Source organism: Vombatus ursinus, unplaced genomic scaffold, assembly GCF_900497805.2.
Source record: "Vombatus ursinus unplaced genomic scaffold, bare-nosed wombat genome assembly UNPS02014801.1, whole genome shotgun sequence".
Classification (NCBI taxonomy): domain Eukaryota; kingdom Metazoa; phylum Chordata; class Mammalia; order Diprotodontia; family Vombatidae; genus Vombatus; species Vombatus ursinus.
Genome location: NW_020954579.1, coordinates 16,234,067 through 16,253,386, shown reverse-complemented (window position 1 = coordinate 16,253,386; position 19,320 = coordinate 16,234,067). Strand labels below are relative to the sequence as shown.

Sequence of the window (19,320 nt, the reverse complement as noted above, 5' to 3'; positions counted from 1 at the left end):
AGAGTGCTGGGCCTGAAGTCAGGAAGACTCATCTTCCGGTGCTCAAATCTGGCCTCAGACACTTATTTGTTGTGTGACTCTGGGCAAGTCACTTAACCCTGTTTGCCTCAGTTTCCTTATATGTAAAATGAGCTGGAGAAGGAAATGGCACACTATTCCAGTATCTTTGCCAAGGAAATCCCAAATAGAGTGACAAAGAGTCAGATATGACTGAACAATAACAAAGTATTGGGGTTTTGGGGGGGGGTTTTTGGTGAGGCAATTGGGGTTAAGTGACTTGCCCAGAGTCACACAGCTAGTAAGTGTCAAGTGTCTGAGATCAGATTTGAACTCAGGTCCTCCTGACTCTAAAGCCAGAGTTTTATCCTTTATGCCATCTAGCTGCTCCCAAGAAAGTATTGTTAAAGACAGTAGATATGAAGATATTGAAGATGGTGGGGTGTTGAATGACTCAGGAAGCAATCTGCTAGAGAAGATGAGAGGTAATAGAATTAAGTCCACATGTAGAGGGGTTAGTTTTCATAAGGATAAGAGCTTATTATAAGGTCCTCAGAAGAGATGGAGTTACAGTAATCATACAAATACATATCTCCACCTAGACTGTACCTCCTTTAGCGCAGAGATGATTTTCTACATCCTGTTTGGTACCTAAATGTATATGTACCTAATAAGTACTTGTCATTGATTTGTTAATTTGAACAGAATTTTATATAGGAAGTGGACTTTATTCACAAATACATTGATAGGGAGGAGATTCTATTTGTTCATCTCTCATGGCATCCGTATCATCATACAGAAGGATATTCTCAGAAACCAGCTAAACTAAATGGCTCTCCATCATGTTCAGTTGGTGACTATATAAATATCACACTGCCTTACACATAAGAATAAAGCAACTTTGAGGAAAGAGTAACAGCTGTAAATACACAGAATCAGAGAGGCAAATAAACAAGCAGTCTCCTGGAGACACACCCACAGGGACTTATAATATATGAAAAATAGTTTGCAGAATCATGATCTTTACTTTCTAAGTAGCATATCTTACTTCCTTTGGGGGTATATTGCAGCCAGTATATCTCAGGCTTTCATAGGCAAGCAATGAAGATGTTTTAAATCTGCTTAAGTAGTTATTATTACTATTATTATTATCTAATGTTTACATACTACTGCTGAAATAATATTAATGGTAATGTAACAGAGCTGCAAACTCTGAGTTCCTGACTTCTTGAACACATGAAGCTTCTACCAAGGCTGGAAGCATCCTTCCCAGGATTAATTTTTGCTCACTTGTGCTTAGGAAAAGAAACACAAAGAGGAAGAGTCAATGAGAGACTTGAGGTCCAGTCTCAGGCTTACCGTGATAAACACAAGTAATTGCTGCCATATGCTCATAGCATCCATGGCTACCAAGGGAGAAGAAATGATGACATCCCTCCTCCCCCCATAAGAAATCCAATAGAGAGTTGTCCTAAGCCACATATTCAGAAGACAGAAAGAAGAAAGTGTCAATGGAAGCTGTCTCTCCCTTTAAAGTCTACTGAGTTCTTCCTGCTCATTGGCTAATCCATTCTGAAGCTTAATGGGATAAAGTGGAGAGGTGGCATATAGAGATGAAATAGAAGCCTACAGTTCTGCAAAAGACCAAAGCACATGTATTACCAGAAGTGGCAAAAGCTCAGCAGGACGGTTCCCAAGTATATTCCATGGGGTGGGCACCAATCCAACTTCTGCTACAATATAATATCTAACACATATACAAGGTGTCCCAAGAGTGTGAGTGAAGCTTTTAACTTTAATTTATTTATTTTTAAATTTAAGTTTTAATAGCTTAAAGCCGTACTAAGACTTTTGGGACTTGCTGTATAATACTTTCCAATTCACTATCCTGTTAGTCATTTTCAATCATGCCTGACTTTTTGACTCAATTGGGGGTTTTCTTGGCAAAGGTACTAGAGTGGTTTGCCATTTCCTTTTCCAGCTCATTTTATAGGTGAGGAAATTGAAGCAAACTGGGCTAAGTGACTTGCTTAGGGTCACAAAGCTAGTAGGTGTCTGAGATGGTCACAGAGCTGGTAAGTGTCTGAGGTCAGATTTGAACTCAGGAAGATGAATCTTCCTGACTCCAGGTTCAGCACTATCCACTGAACCACCTAGCTCCCCATAAGGTGGGTGACAGGTATTATTATTCCCATTTTACAGGTAAGGAAACTGAGACTCAGAGCAGAGAAGAGACATACCAAAGTGATATGGTTGTCCTTCATTCTCAAAGAGGACCAAATGACAATACTATGTTAGGGTCAAGTTATAGTGTGTCTGACTGTGGTTGATCAGACTAACATGAACTCAGAATGCTCTACTACAGGTTAGGCACAAATAGTCCATATGAACATTTGGGTTGGATTCTCTAAATTTGTACATCTTATGTTTCTTTTGAGCTACTTCCATTCTGCTTTGCCCATAGAGCACAGCACCTTCTCTGATGAGGGCACACCATACTGGGTGGTCCTGTGTCAGTGTCTCTCATGTCATGCAATAAATTCCAAAGTTCTTAAGAGAGACCTTGAGAGTGTCCTTGTATCACTTTTTCTGACTACAATGTAAGTAGTTGTTCTGTATAAGTTCCTATAAGTCTTTAGGCAAATGTACGTTTGGCATTTAAACAATTTGGGCAGCCCATCAGATTTTCACTCTCTGCAGTAGAGTTTGAATTCTTGGCAGCTCAGTTTGAGAAAGGACCTCAGTGACTGGTATCTTATCCTGCCTGGTGATCTTCAGAATCTTCCTAAGACAATTCAAATGGAAGCGATTCAGTTTCCTGGCATGGCACTGGTATACTGTCCAGATTCCACAGGCATACAACAATGAGGTCAGCACAATGGCTCTGTAGCCCTTCAGTTTGATAGTCAATCTAATATCTCTTCTCTCCCATAGTTTCCTTCAGAGTCTCCCAAACTCTGAGCTGGCTCTGGCAATGCATGCATCAATATCATTATCAACGTATATATCCTTGGAAAGTATACTGCCAAGGTATGTGAACTTATCCACAACATTGAAAACTTCTCCATTTGCTGTAACCAATGGTTCCACATATGGATGGTGTGGTGATGACTGATGGAGCACCTGTGATTTCTTGTTAATTATTAGGCCAAAATTAGCACAAGCAGCAGAGAAATGATCCATAGTTTGTTGTCTCACCTTCAGAGGCTGCAGCAAGTGCACAATCATCTGCAAACAGAAAATCATGCACCAACACTCCCTTCACTTTGGCCTTGGCTTGTAGCCTCTTCAAGTTGAAGAATTTACTGTCGGTGTGGTAGATGACCTTGATGCCATGTTCGTCTTCATTGAAGGCATTTGACAACATGGCTGAAAACATCATGCTGAAAAGCATGGGAGCAAGCACACAGCCTTGTTTCACCCCATTAGTGGCTGGGAAGTCATGAGAGTATTGTCCATTCTCCAGAACCTGGGCAAGTATGCCATCATGAAACTGACATACAGTACTGATGAACTTCTCCAGGCAACCAAATTTTTACATAATTTTCCATAAGCCTTCATGAGTGACAGTATCAAAGGCTTTGGTCAGATCCACAAATGTTGTGTACAGACCTCTATTCTACTCCTGGCATTTCTCCTGGAGTTCTTGGGCAGCAAAACCATATCGACTGTTCCTCAGCTCTCTCTGAAGCCACACTGGCTCTAAGGTAGATCTTCCAGGTAGAGGATCAGCCTATTAAGAAGGACTCTGGCAAGAATTTTGCCAACAGTGACTAAGAGACAGACACCTTCCTCCTCCCCCCCACCTTGAGTGTCACAGAAGAGTCTATTTCCTTTACCTTTATAGGACAACAGAGGTATCCTTAAACTCTTGGGGGATAACCTCCTCTTGCCAGATAATCTGGAAAATTTCAGTCGGCTTTTGTATGAGCAATGGATCCCCCACCTTGTAAATCTCAGCTGAAATAGAATCAGCACCAGGTGCTTTGCCACAAGAGAAGAAGCTAATGGCATTGAAAACCTATTCTTCAGTTGGAACTTCAGCTAGGGAGGGATTGACTTCAACCTGAGGTAACCAGTCAATGTCTTCAGCATTGATTGATGAGGGTCTGTTGAGAACACTATGGAATGTTCAGCCCATCTCTCCAGGATCATGTCCTTATCACTAATCAATGTGGTTCTATCAGCACTGAGTAGTTGAGATGCACCATATGTCTCTGGCCCATACATACCCTTCAGGGCAGTATAAAAGTGCTTTGGATTGTTAATATCAGCATAAAACTGAATTTCATCTGCCTTCTTACTGAGCCAAGAAGCCAGCATCTCTCTAAGCTTTGCCTGTATTTTACTTTTGATGTAGTTAAAAGCTGCCTTCTTAGAGATGGATGAACTATCCTGCTGGTAAACCCTGTGGAGTTCCCATTTTTAATTTAGCAGCTTCTGAATTTTGCCATCATTTTCATCAAACCAGTCTTGATGTTTGCAAGTGTTCTGACCCAGATGAGCAAATTGTGTTGTACACCAAATCTCTTAAAGCTTCTCACTCCTTTTCTGCTTCACTGTTGCCAACTTTCCCTCCGAGTTTAGCAAAGAACTGTTCTCACTTAGGGAAGCCCTCTAATCTGTTGACATTAAGTCTTCTGGTAGTCATTTGCCTTGGGGCTGCCACTTTTGTTGAATGCAAATATTTAGCTTGGAGAGTATGTCTGTGATCAGCCTAGCACTCTGCACTACACGTTGCGTTAGTCACTCTCACATTCTGTCTGACTCTTCCCTTTACAACCACACAGTCTCTTAAATAGCAATGTTTGCTATGAGGGTGAATACACAAAGTTTTATTGAGTTTAGGTAAACAGAAAACAGTGTTGGTGATGAGAAAGTCATGAGATGCACAAGTCTTCAGTAGTAAGTGATCATTGCTGTTGTTGTTTCTAACTCCATTCCTCCCTAGGACTCCCTGCCATGTCTGGTAGTCTGAGCCGACTCTAGCATTAAAGTCACCTAGAATTATAAGTTTGTCTTCTTTTGGCACATTGATGATGAGGGTCTCCAGGTATTTGTAAAATTTTTCTTTGGCTTCATCAGGGTTTGTCATTGTGGAATCATATACACTGATAATGATGGTATGGCACTTTCCTGCAAGTGCCAATCGCATTGTCATGAGCCTGTCAGTCACTCCTTTTGACAGGCATGCAAGCTTGTTGACTAGATTATTTTTTATTGCAAAACCTATGCCAGCTTCACAGCACTCCCCTTCACTTAGGCTCCTCCAAAAAAACATGTATCCTGCTCTATCCAGCTGTAAGCTGACCTTCATTTGCCAGCCTCGTTTCCCTCAGGGCTGCTATTTGGAGGTGATATCTGCTGAGTTCTCTCACAACAAGAGCTATTCATTTTTTCAGGTCTACTGGATTTTGTGTTGTCTAAAAGCTTGCATACATTCCATATACTGATGGTGAGTGGGATCATCTTTGCAGAAGTTTTTGTACATTTCTTGGTGTTTTGAATGCAGGATGGGATCCCCACCTGCCGCAGTAATCAGTCCCAGATTGGGTAAGCAGACAATTTTAGGGCACCTTTTCTAGCCCCTTTCTCACACCAGGAGGTGAGGAGTGTGATCCTCCTGAAAAGGCTGCTCAAACACCCAGGGGGTTGCTGAATCCCACTCTTGCTTCTGGTGAGAAGACAACTCTATGGTCTGGGCCACCTGTGTGCAGGGTTGTGACTACAGCTCCCAGTGTATCTGCACCTGCTGCTTCATCACTTGCCTATTGCCACAGGACTTTGAGATAGGTAAAAATGGTAAAATGGTATGGGTGATGTCTTTTGATTCATGCATAAATTGGATTTAAGTGAAGCAGAGTTGCACAAAGTCGTCGGTCTTACTCTCCCTTCCAGAGTCATCACTGTCCAGTGGCAGGACAGAGTCAAGATGATTGGTGATGACTCAAGATGCAGTGGATGACCTTGGCATCTTCGGTGTCTACCCAAGCTCTAAGTGCTCCACAGTGCCTGCTTCAGCTGCTTTCATGACCATTGGAACAAATAGTTCTCATCTGCCCATTCCCACTGAGGAAGTCTTCATATGCGTGGGGTAGACACTCCCCTAACTGACCAATGGGTTTGAGACCCCTTGAGACCCCTCAACCTGGTTTAGCCCACCTGCCAAAATGATTTACTGGGGTGTGGCCACTGCACACACTACAGCTTGTTGGAATTAGGTCAATCAAGTGGACACAAAAGATGGTGGATTCGTTGGACACCAAAGGTGGAAAGCAACCCTGAAAGGGCTCAGCAGCCCTCACACCAGAGGTACTAGTCCTCCCTGGACACGCCCTACACCCCACCAAAGTGATACAACTGGTCAAATGGCAGGGTGTGGCTCAAACCTAGGTCTTTTAAGAGAGGCACCCAGATATAGAGGAAAGACGACTGAATGTGAAACCAAGGAAGCAAATTGCCCTCTCTTTGATCCTCTGCTTCCTTATCTATAGAATGATAATGCTAGATTAGATCAGGGATCTGCAGACTGTGAGAACAAGGGCCAGATTGAGTTTTTATATGCCTGAGATAAGAATGGTTTTTACATTTCTAAACAAAGTTTTATATTAAAATGTAAAAAACATTCTTAGCCCTTAGACCAGGAACTCCATTTAGACCTTACAAAAACTACTGGAGCCCCAGATTTGGCTCTGGGTTGTAGTTTGTCCACTCCCCCCCCCCCCCCATTATATGATCTTTGAAGCCCCTTCCCACCCTGAATGCGTGAAACTATAGCTTCTAGCCCAGGACTCCTTTCACTCTACCAATTGCATGTAAGCCATCTGCCAAATGATAGTCATTTGGGGATTACATTTACCCTTTGAAGAAGGCCCTATATAGTTGGGTATCAAACTGGATGAACTCAGGTAACTCTGAACTGTTGTTTGGGCTGGAGACTTAGGACAGTTTGGAAACGCTGAATGCACCTAACACATGCTCATGTTTGGAGTTTTAAAAATAGATTTGTTGCTGTTCTCACAAATCTGAATATTTGATGTGAATAAATAATTTAAAACATGTGAGCAATCTGAGTGGAAGCTTTTTCACTCCCCCACTTTGCATACACTCTGCCTTCTTTTGCTGCCTGAGCAGTTTCAGGAATCATGAGAAACAAGAAACAGAATGGAGAGAGGACACACACAACTCTAGCCAACAAGCTAATAAACCAGGACCCAGACAAGGATAGAGGAGGTGGCCCATTACTTTCCATATTTTTGAACCAATTTAAGTGTCCACTGTCCAATTTAAGTGATCCAGGGACACTGACCTCTTTGCCATCCCTCCATCTCCTGACTTTGGGCATTTTCATTGGCTAACCTAATGAGTCAACAAGCATTTATTAATTGCTTACTATGTGCCAGACATTGTACTAAGGACTGGAGATACAACTACTAGGAAAAAGAAAAAAAAAAAGGTCCCTGCCCTCAAATAACTTACATTCTTTTTTTTCCCATTTACTTTTTTCCCACTTAATAGTATTTTGGGGTTTCCAATTACATGTAAAGATAGTTTCCAACATTCACTTTTAAAAGATTTTGAGTTCCAAATTTTTTTTCTCCTTCTCTCTCTCCTCTTTCCACTCCTCAAGATGGCAAGCAATCTGATATAGGCTATATGTGTACAATCATATTAAACGTATTTCCACACATTAGTCATGTTGTGAAAAAAGACTCAGAATGAAAGGGAAAGATACAAGAAAGAAAAAAAGGAGAGAAAGCACTATGCTTTGATCTGCATTCAGACTCCATCGCTCTTTTTTTTTTTCCTTTTTTGGTGAGGCAATTGAGGTTAATTGATTTGTCCAGGGTCACACAACTAGTAAGGGTCAAGTGTCTGAGCTTGGATATGAACTCAGGTCCTCCTGACTCCAAGGCTTGAGCGCTATCCACTGCACTACCTAGCTGCTCCTCCATCGTTCTTTTTGGGGATGTCAGTAGCATTTTCCATCTTGAATCTTTCGGAGTTGTCTTAGATCTTTGCATTGCTGAGATGAGCTAAGTCTATCAAAGTTGATCATCACACTATGTTGCTTTTACTGCATACAATGTTCTTCAGCATCAGTTCATGTAAGTCCTTTTAGGTTTTTCTGAAGTCCAACTGCTTATTATTTCTTATAGCAGAATAGTATTTCATTACATTCATATACCACAACTTGTTCAGCCATTCCCCAATTGACAGGCATCCCCTCAATTTCCAATTCTTTGCTACCACAAAAAGAGCTACTGTGAATATTTTTGTACATATGGATCCTTTTCCCTTTTTTTAGGGAACTTATATTCTAATGGAGAAGAAAACATATAAAAGGAAGATGAAAAGGAGGGGCAGGGCAGGGAGAGAAAGTACCGAGCATGGAGGCATCATGAAGAAATCTACAGGAGTACAGTCTAGTGGGAAATGAAGAGATGTGCTTCCTCCTTAAATAGAGATTCTAGGAGAAGCCCTCCACTCTCCAATCAAGGGAGGAGCCCCAAAGAGGGAGGGTACTTCTGAGGTGTGACATATGTAGCCGAAATGACCCAGGATGAAGAGGTGACAAGGTGAAGTCCAGAGAACTGCAGCCTGCTAGAAAATGATTGTTCCTCCACGCCTAGACTGTTCTTCCTTCTCATCTCTATCTCCTGGCTTCCCTGGCTTCCTTCTAGTCTTAGCTAAAATCTCACCCTCTACAGAAATGCCTTCCCAGTCCTGCCTAAGGCTAGTGCCTTCCCTCTGTTGAGCATTTCCAGTTTATCCCATATGCATCTTATTTGTACAAAGTTGTTTGCATGTTGTCTCCTCTAGCAGACTGTGAGTTTCTTGAGAGCAGAGACTGACTGTCTTTTGCCCTAACTGTGGTTATTTAAGAATGAAACAAAAATTTTAATTTCAATATATGTATATATACACACACATGTATGCATATGTGTATACACACATATGTGCACATATATGCATGTGTGTATATATATGTATGTGTGTGTGTGTGTGTCATATATCACTAAGTGTTAGGATATCAATACTTATTGTTTTGACCTAACTGGGCTCCTAGGTGGTACAATGAGTAGAGTGCTACACCTGGAGTCAGGAAGACCTGAGTCCAAATTCAGCTTCAGACACATACTAGTTGTATGACCCTGGGCAAGTCACTTAACCCTGTTTGCCTCAGTTTTCTCATCTGTAAAATGATCTAGAGAAGGAAATGATAAACCACTCTAGTATCTTTGCCAAGAAAATCCCAAATGAGGTCACAGAGTCAGACACTACTGAAACAACTGAATACATTGACTTAACTACTTAATAAATGGAATTGTTAGGTACTTCTCTAGGTCCAGGGGTGCTATGAAAAAATTACTGAGATACCAACAAAGTTTGGGAACCTTTAAGTTAGGCCCATGATCCTTGCCAGGGGAATTAGTTTTCCTTAAAAGAAGACAAACCTATCTCCTGAGCCTCATTGACTGCTTTTGTCCTTGAGACAGACTCCTGGTAAAAGGTCCCACCTACATGGAACCCTGGCCTCTTCCACAGCTTTTCATGAGGAGGCCCCGGGAAGCTGCTGCCTTTAACAAAGCTAAAGCTAAGTGCCATTGTATCCTTGTACATCTTTGCTATGTGGGGCATAAGTAAATCTTTTGTTAAGTGTTCAATGACTTATAAGTATTTGAACATTTCAACCCAGCACTGAATCTGAACCAACAACATGCTGGTGTTGTCCTACCACTAACAAAAGGCTTCACCAGCCTGCCGAAGGGGTTCATGGTAAAAGTTACAAACCCCTAGATTATATAACATCTAAGATTTATTCCCCCCTCTAACATTCTATGGCTCAGAGTGAGACAATCCACTGGAGTTGTTGCTGAAGTTCTAACACCAAGTCAAGGACAATGAAAAAGTCCACGTGAAAAGGTGATGGCTTTCTGTGTGACTTTTCCAACTGTTCTTTCTTTCTTTCCTGCTGAGGCAGGTCTGAAGGATAAATAAAGCAAGGTAGGATGACAGTCAGGTTAGCTAATGAGACCAAGGCTCCAGAAATGGCAGGTGATGTTTGGCCTCAAGGCTGCTAAGGAGGCAGCTGATCATTGGGAATGGTAGCTGCTCACTCAGTGTTTCTATCTCAGCTAGCCTTGGTTAGCCTTGAGCAGGAAGTGAGGTTGACTCCACCCAATGTTTCAGGCTCATTTTCAAAGCTCTTTGAGACTGGGAAATATCAAACTTAATGTGATTTTCTGTCTCTGAGCTCTTTCTCCTTTAATTTGGGCCGCCTTTTAGGGAAATGTTTGTAATGGCTATCTCCTAAAAGCTATTTTAATATTAATGGCCAGCATTTATATAGCACTTTAAGGATTGTAAAGCATTTTACATATGTCATCTCATAACAATGCTATTGAGACATATGCTATTATTATCCTCATTTGACAGATGAAAAAACCAAGACTGAGGGAGGTTAAGTGACCTGCCCAGGCTCACACAGCTAATGAGTGTCTGAGGCAGAATTTGAACTCAGGTCTTACTGACTCCAAATCTAGTGCTCTATCCATTTTACCACCTAATTTCCTTTTACTTTTTATTAAAAATCCCTTTGACCTTCTCTGTTTCCAGGATAGGAAACTTAGTTTGTCTGTACGTAAACAGGGAACTGTCTTGCTAGGCATACTGTAAACTTATTATAGTAATATGCAATATTCCTTATTAATCTCCTACTTAAAGAATGCAACTGAGATTTCAGATTACGTGTTGTTATTTGTCCTTCATTCTTGAAGAGGACCATGACATCTTCTTACCTAGCCTTAATCAGATTACTACTGTTTTCCTGACCGGCTGAATGCTAATGCAGTTTTCGCACCTGGGACCTACCCTAGACCAGTGCTTTTTAAACTGTGGGTCATGACTGGAAAAATTTGGCAACAGTAAAAAGAGAAGTGGCAAAAATTAATTTAAAATCAAACATGTAATGAATCCGAGGTTTTTCTGGCAGCACTTGCCCATGTTGCATCTCACAACTTCACTGAAGCCTTGTTTCTGAAGACACAGCGTGCTCACTTTACACTGCACATGCCATCACACCACGCAGCTGCCAATGAATGCTGCCAAAAAGCAAAAAGGGGTCACAAGTGAAAAAAGTTTAAGAAGCCCTGCCTAGACAACCTTCCTCCTTTGAGAGTAAGTTGGTATTATTTTGGCACCCAAGACCTCTAAACATTCACTTTACCAGATAAAACAGCACAACATCAAGTGAAATGGTGAATAAAGGTGTCCTGTGCCATCAGCAAAACCTCCCTCCAAAACCAGATCTGAGAAGGTTAACCATTGCCTATACCAGTCAGATCTTTCAGAACCCTGGCCAGGACCCCAAATCCTCAGAGGGGCATGATCAGTATCTGCATGGTAGGAAATACCAAAACCATAACTAGTGTTGTTAAAACACAGTTTTATAGCAAGACACCAACCAAGATTTCCTGAACCTCACCTTTTAATCTTCTACCAGCCGGCGGAATGGTGTGGTCAAAACATTTATCCCTCCTCCCACTTCCCGATGGTGTGCTGGTAAATGTTTAAAAAAGGCTCTCTGGAAAAAATGTACCCATAACACAAATTTAATCTGCATTATTAACATTTTCTCCATCAATTTCTTAAGTCTAGACAATCAACAAAACAATAAATCAAGCCCTGATTTGTAGCATTTGTCAATTTTGAAATATAAATTCTTACACTGAAATTTAACAATCAGCCTGTATGAACCGGATTCAGTACACTTTGGCTGTTACCCAAAGGACTTCATCACCGAGGCATTCTTCTCCTAGGCCCATCTTCTCCTTGATCCCCAACGGAGCCGAGGGCCTGACCACCTCCTCACCCAATATGATTGTACCCTTCTGTCCTCCCTTTCAATGATTTTTTCCTAGCTTTAAAAATTCCTACTTACAGTTACTGCAAGGAAAATAGCCCCCACAAGGACTGGCATTTGTCTTGAGCATCCTTTTATTGGATTATTCCCAATTCCCTGACCTTGAATAGAATTGACAGTCTCCTTTCCTTTTTGCATTTCTAGTAATGATTGGTAGTCAGTCATTACCATGATAGCTCCCATCAGTGTGAGTATGTTACTCAATAATTGATGAGTTCTGAAATCCTCTTTGAAATGCAGCTGGTTTCCCTCTGGTTTCCCTGATTCAGGTTGTTTTTAACTTCATCTTCCCCTTTCCTTTCCTTTCCATATCTCTGCATCACACCTTCCCACCTCCTGAGCTGTAAGCCTAGGTCGAGGCTTTGTTCTTTCTTTCTCTCTCTTTCTCAAGCAGAGCATGTGGTTGATCTTTTTAAAAAACAAGCCCAGTTCTTTTCCCTGCTCCTGAATCCCCATTTCCCACCCTGTACCTACAACTTTCAAATTCTTCTCCTACTTTTGGCTTCCACAACTGGAGCTGCCATGCTAATTTTATTGCCTAAAGTGGATCTGCCACGTGTCAGGAACAATTAGCCCCAGAGAACTGGCAATATGAAGCCAATATCAACCAAACCCATTCTCCCAGCCTCCCCCTAATCCCACATAAAGAAGCTGTTTACTGAATGTAGATCAAAGCATACTATTTGCTCTCTCTCTCTTTTTTGTTTCTTCTTTCTTGTGGTTTCTCCCATTGGTTCCACTTCTTTACAACAGGACTAATGTGAAAATATGTTTAATATGAATGTACATGTATAGCCGATATCAGATTGCACGCCATCTTGGGGAAGGGAGAGGGGAAGGAGGGAGGGGGAGAAAATTGAGAGCTCAAAATCTTATAGAAGTGAATGTTGAAAACTAAAAATAAATAAATATTTTTTTAGAAAGCTGTTTAACTAGTTGGCTTGAGGAAAAAGAAGTCTCTAATATGGATTTCAACTAGCTGAGCCCTAGTCCTTCAGCTTCTGAGGATGGTCCTTCTCTTCTGAAGTTCTATTCACTTTTCTGAGTCCACTCAGCAATCCCTGTTCTATAGTGGTAGCAAACTGATACAGGGAAAGTATGCAGACCCTCTAACCCTGAGCTTAGAAGATTGAAACCATCTTCTGATAGACTTTTTTTTTTTGGGAGGCAACATGGACTAGTGTCAAAACAAGTGAGCATGTGGCCTGCAACACTCCCAAGTGTGACTCAAACAAGATTCAAATGTAACTAGGAAATATTTAACAAAATAAATGAAAATACAGTAAGACAGATAATATTACATCTTAAAATTAAACCAATATGCAGCTGGCAGGGATCCCATGTATGGATTAGTGGCTCCATTTCTATCTGAGTTTGATGCTTCTGTTTTGCTGGGTGGCAAAGTGCACAGGGTACCAGGTCTAGAAGTCAGAATGAGTCAGGAAGACTCATCTTCCTGTGTTGAAATCTGGCCTCAGACTCTTACCAGCTGTGTGACCCCTGCCTAAGTCACTTCACCCTGTTTGCTTCAGTCTCCTCATCTGTAAAATGAGCTGCAGAAGGAAATGGCAAACAAACCATTCCAGTATCTCTGCCAAGAAACCCCAGATGGGGTCACCAAGAGTCAGAAATGACTGAAACTGAAATGACTGAACAACAACCACTGTTCTACTACAGAGAGCCCTAGGCCTGGAATCAGGAGGACCTGAGATAAAATTCAGCCTCAAACATTACTAACTGTGTAACCCTGGGCAAATCACTTAACTTCTATCTGCCTCAGTTTTCTCAACTGTGACAAGGAGATGATAATAACACCTACTTCCTAAAATTTTTGTGAAGATAATATTTGTAAAGTACTTAGCATTGTGACTGGCACATAGTAGGCACTTAATATATGCTTGTTTCTTTCCTTCCCTACTAGTTATGTGACTTTGAACAAGTCCCTCTTGTAATTATTTCCTACTTATCCTATATATAGCTTGCTTTGTATATATATTTTTTGCATGTTGTCTTCCATATTGGATTGGAAGTTTCTTGAGGGCAGGGACTGTCTTTTGCCTCTTTTTGTATCCAAAGCACTTAGCACAGTACCTGGTACAGAGTGAGCACTAAATAAATGTTTATTGAATTGAATAAGTCAAACTGAATAATTGAATTGAACAAACAACTTCTCTGTGCCTCAGTTTCCTCACCTGTAAAATGAGGGTGGATTGATGATATCTAAGGTCCTTTCCTGCTCTAAAGCTAGGAGCCTATAATCCTTCCCTTGGAGTTCCAGTCTATCATTTAATCATCCTAGGATTTGTGTAGTAGAAGTGGTACCCAGTCAGTCCCCTGGAAGTGCTATTAGGGCAGAGATCTTTAGGGGTGGTAGGGAAAAAGAATCACATCATGGAGAAATTTTAGTGCATTTTAAGCAGTAAATGAATGTCAGGCAAAGGATACAGAACCGACAGGCCATTTAACTTCTAGCATTTCCCAGTCTATTCTCCAAGCACTTCTGCTAATTGGACTGGTTTTCTTTCAATCCCCATGACTCCTTGTTGTCCACTTGAAACCCTTGTGCCTGAAAGAGGTAAGCTTTCAATAGCTAGAGAAGCCCTGTCAATGATTTGTTCAGAAGCCTCTAAATCATGGTCTCTTCAGACAGAACTGATAAGAGAAAGAGACTTGCCAGGGCTATGTTGATGAACCAAGTGCAGCAAGCCTTTATAAACGGAGAGGCGAAAAGAGAACAAGCATTTATATAGCCCCTACTATTGCCAGACAATATACTAAGCACTTTTATAAATATTATTTCCTTTGATCCTAACAACCCAGTTGTTGCTACTATGATTCCTACTTCACAGTTGAGGAAACAGAAGTTGTGACTTGCCTACGGTCGCACAGCTAATAAATGTCTGAGGCTGGATTTGAACTCGGGTTTTACCGCTTCCTGGCCCAGTACTCTATCTGCTATGCTAACTAGCTCCCTCTATCAAGCACCAACTATGCATCAGACAGGGTGGCTAGCTAGATGGCTCAGTGGGAAGAGTGCTGGGCTTGGAGTCAAGAAGACCTGAGTTCAAATCCAGCCTCAGACATTTCCTAGCTGTGTGACCCTGGGCAAGTAATTTAACCCTGTTTGCCTCAATTCCCTCATTTGTAAAATGAGAAGGAAATGGCAAACCACTCTAGTATCTTTGCCAAGAAAACCCCAAAAGGGGTCATGAAGGGTCAGCTATGACTGAAAAGACTGAACAACAAATGCACCAGGCACTGTGCTATGCACTGGTGATATGAAGAAAAGCAAACAAAAACAAAGGCCTGCCTTCAAGGGACTTTCAGTCTAATGTGGGAAACAGTATGCAAACAACTATGTATAAATGAGCTATATACAGGATAAATTGGAGATAATCACAGAGGGAAGGAAAGCACTGAGATCAAGGCAGGACCCAAGAAGGCTCCTTGCAGAAGTTGGGATTTTAGCTGAGACTTGAAGGAAGCCAGATAAGCCAGGAGGTAGAGATAAGGAGGGAGAGAATTCCAGCCATGGGGGACAACCAGTGAGAATGCCCAGAATGGGGAGATGGAGTGTTCTGTGTGAGAAATGTGTCTACGCAATACTGTATCTAAACTCCAGCAACCGTTCAAATAAAAAAGTAGAAAGCTCACTCACTCATCCTGCTGCTCTCTGGCCACAATATTTGAAATTATACAGATGATTGGCAGAATTCTCCCAGTTTTAGCATATTAATGCAGAAAAAGAAATAAAACAACAATAATAACATTGAACTTGAAGCCAGATGACCTGTGGTGGAATCTCAGCTCTGCTTCTAATTCCCTGTAGGACCTTAGGAAAGTCAGTTTCCACTTCTAAGTTTATTTCTTTATCTGCAAAAGGGGAAAAATAATCCCTGAATGATTTATTTCATAGGGTTGAATTGAGGATAAAATGAGATCATGGGTGTGAAAGATCATTGTATTATTAGCATTCATGTATTTGGTATTGTGGGGCAGCTGAGTGGCACAGTGGATAGAGTATTGAGGTCAGGAAGACTTGAGAGTTCAAATTCAGCCTCAGAAACTTCCCAGCTGTGTGACCTTGGGCAAGTCACTTAACTTGTTTGCCAATGGAGAAGGAAATGGCAAACCGCTCTAGTATTTTTGCCAAGAAAACTCAAATGGGGTCCAAAAGAGTCAGACACCACCGAAAGAAATGAAAAATTTCAAAATGCAAAGGGGGAGGAGGAACATTCCAGACACAAGGAGCTGCTTGATAAAGGTGAACAGGCTTAAAACAAACCAACAAGCAAACAAATTCCTGGAGTCAGGAATTCAAACAACAACAAAAGATAACTGTCATCTCAGCTCCTCTCCTCCTTGGGAGACAAAATTATTTTTGGGGGGGATCAGCTCGCAGGTGTTGGGCATTAGTTCCCCCCAGGCATCTTGAGTGGTCTGCAGGGTATGGGAGTAGTCCAGGTGATGAGATTAGCCTGCAGGTGATGAGAAGAAACTTTCTCCAGCAGTCTGACTGAGCACAGCACCCAAAGGCTGAGCACGGTTAAAAGATGGTGATCATCAGGGCAGCTAGGTGGTGTAGCAGATAGAGCACCGGCCCTGGAGTCAGGAGGACCTGAGTTCAAATGTTGGCCTCAGACCAAACGCTTGATACTTACTAGCTGTGTGACCCTGGGCAAGTCACTTAACCCCAATTGCCTGAAAAAATATATATATATATGGGGGTCATTCAAATTATATTTTGCCCAGTTGCCTGACTTTGTACAATCTCCTCTTTGGTGCTAATTGACATCAACAGCTGGAATCTTTGAAACACCATTAAAGAAACTCAACGTTACTGTAGGAAGCATGTGATAATAGTAATACATTTATATAAGCCCAACTAATGTTTTCCTTTTTTCCTTCTTATTGTTCTAAATGGCTGTGAAGCCTTATTTCTAGCTAATAGCTAGATGGTTAAGTCGAAATTATGTATTTAGGTATGATACATTGTCACAAGTAGCTTGGAATTTTTATTTCTAGCTAATATTATTATTAGGAAAAAAGATAGTTAAGTTATACAGTTATACTAAGCTCTATTAGAGCATTCCAATGGATGTGGCTTGCTGCAAACAGCTGGAATGGGATTCTGGAATCTAACTAGAGAGCCACAATATTACCATTAACTAACTAGGTATATGATAAAGTACCGGCCCTAGAGTCAGGAGGACCTGAGTTCAAATCTGACCTCAGACACTTAACCCCAATTGCCTCACAAAAAAAAACCAAAAACAAACAAACAAACAAACAAAAAAAAACACTAGGTATACTATTGAAAATCAGATGGATAATTTCAGTGTAATCCCTTGTCAAACCAGAAAGGATTTTAGGAGTATTTAACCCTAAACTAAATGTTATCTTTTTTTTGTTTGTTTGTTTTTGTGAGGCAATTGGGTTTAAGTGACTTGTCTAGGGCCACACAGCTATTAAGTGTCATGTGTCTAAGTCCAGATTTGAACTCAGGTCCTCCTGACTCCAAGGCCAGAGCTATATCTACTGTACCACCTAGCTGTCTCCAATTAAATTTTATCTTAACAGAATCCTTTGATCTTCTTTCTGGGACAGAGGTAGGAAAGAGATTATCTTAGTCTGGGGGGCACTCTATCTGGCTTTTATTACAGGGTGTGGTGGCTCTGACTAAAGAGCTATCAGGCTACTTCTCTGTGAAAGGCTTTTGGTAGTAAACCTTAGCAGAGTGGAATGGAGATGTCCAAGAGAGTGGATGGCCTCAAGAGATGAGCCCAGAGGCAACACCTTGTGCAGCCTATACTCCTAGCAGGGACTGGCCATTAGAAGGCGTGAGATTAGCCATGCTCAGCCAAGGTTATGTCTGTAACAGTCATTTCAAGATCATTTGGGACCAGTGGAGCCACATGCCCAGAAGAGATACCATCACAGCATGAAGTGAGTGCAGTGAGAGCAATGTGATACATCATCAGAAAGACATAGGTGACTTTCCACTGTTGGAAATAGGAGTTTTCCCTCAGCAAATGCGCTGACCATTCATGTTCCATGTATTTCTGTATCTTTCATATGTGATTCTTTTTTTTATATATTTGGTATTTCATTTTTCCCAGTTACATGTAAAAACAATTTTTAACATTGATTTTTAAATTTTTGAGTTCCAAATTCTCTTCCTTCCTCCCTCCTCCCACCCCCACCATTGAGAAGGCAAGCAATTTAATATGTTATACATATGTAGTCATACAAAACATATTTCCACATTAGTCATGTTGTGAAAGAAAGCATAGAAAAAAACTCAAGAAAAATAAAGGAAGTAGAAGTATGCTTCAATCTGTATTCAGACACCAGCAACTCTTTCTGTGGGGATGGATAGAATTTTTTATCATAAGTCTTTCAGTGACGTCTTGGATTATTGTATTGTGAGAATAGCTAAGTCATTCACGGCTGATCATCTTAACAATATTGCTGTTACTTTATACACAGTACATTTTACTTTGCATCAATTCATGTAAGTCTTTCCAGGTTTTTCTGAGAGCATCATGCTTCGCATTTCTTATAGCACAATAGTATTCCATCATAATCACATAGCACAATTTGTTTAGCCATTCCCCAATTGATGGGCATTTCCTCAATTTCCAATTTTTTTTTTGCCGCCAGAAAAGAGCTGCTACAGATATTTTTGTACATGTAGGTCATTTTCCTTTTTTTTTTTTAATCTCTTTTGGGATACAGGCCTAGTAGTGGTATTGCTAGGTTAAATGGTATACATGGTTTTATAGCCCTTTGGGCATAATACCAAATTGCTCTACAGAATGGTTGAATCAGTTCCCAACATGTGTGCACTTTATGTATATCTACCTTTCCAACTGATAGTATATGCCTCCGGTTTATATGGGGATAGTATATGCCTCCGGTTTATATGGGGATTGTTCTATAGTTATCTCTTCCACATCATGAGGTGGGACAGGGCTGAGGGGACAGAGCCCCTGCAATCTTGAAAATCCATGTAAAGTTTTTTGGCCCTCCCTTAGTACCAGAGAATAACTCTGAATTTTTTTTTTCTTTATGGGGTGTTTATAGCACTTTATTGTAAAATTTGGGTTGATATTATATAATACTATACACATATTTTATGCATTTCTGAGTTTCTGAACTTTTTCTGTCTTGTCTGCTAGCCTTCATGTGTCATCCACATCTTTTGCAAAACTCTCCAAAAATTCCCATTTAATTTCTTATGTCGATATTTCAAAACAGCGATGTGAAAAGTCACAACGTGGAAGGAATAACTGTATTTCTTTGTCAACTCTTCTGATGCAGCTCAGGGGTGCAGGGACCCCAAAACTATTGAGGTATAAAGTAGAGTCAACTGAAAAGAATTCATGGACTCAACC

The 19,320-nt window shown here is 41.0% G+C and overlaps 1 protein-coding gene across 1 annotated transcript in view; it reads left to right on the top strand.

Moving 5' to 3' along the window:
- The window catches only part of RAB37 (RAB37, member RAS oncogene family), an 83,015-nt gene that overhangs the window by 4,185 nt on the left and 59,510 nt on the right, over positions 1-19,320 (top strand). The gene's annotated exons all lie outside the window — the stretch shown is intronic.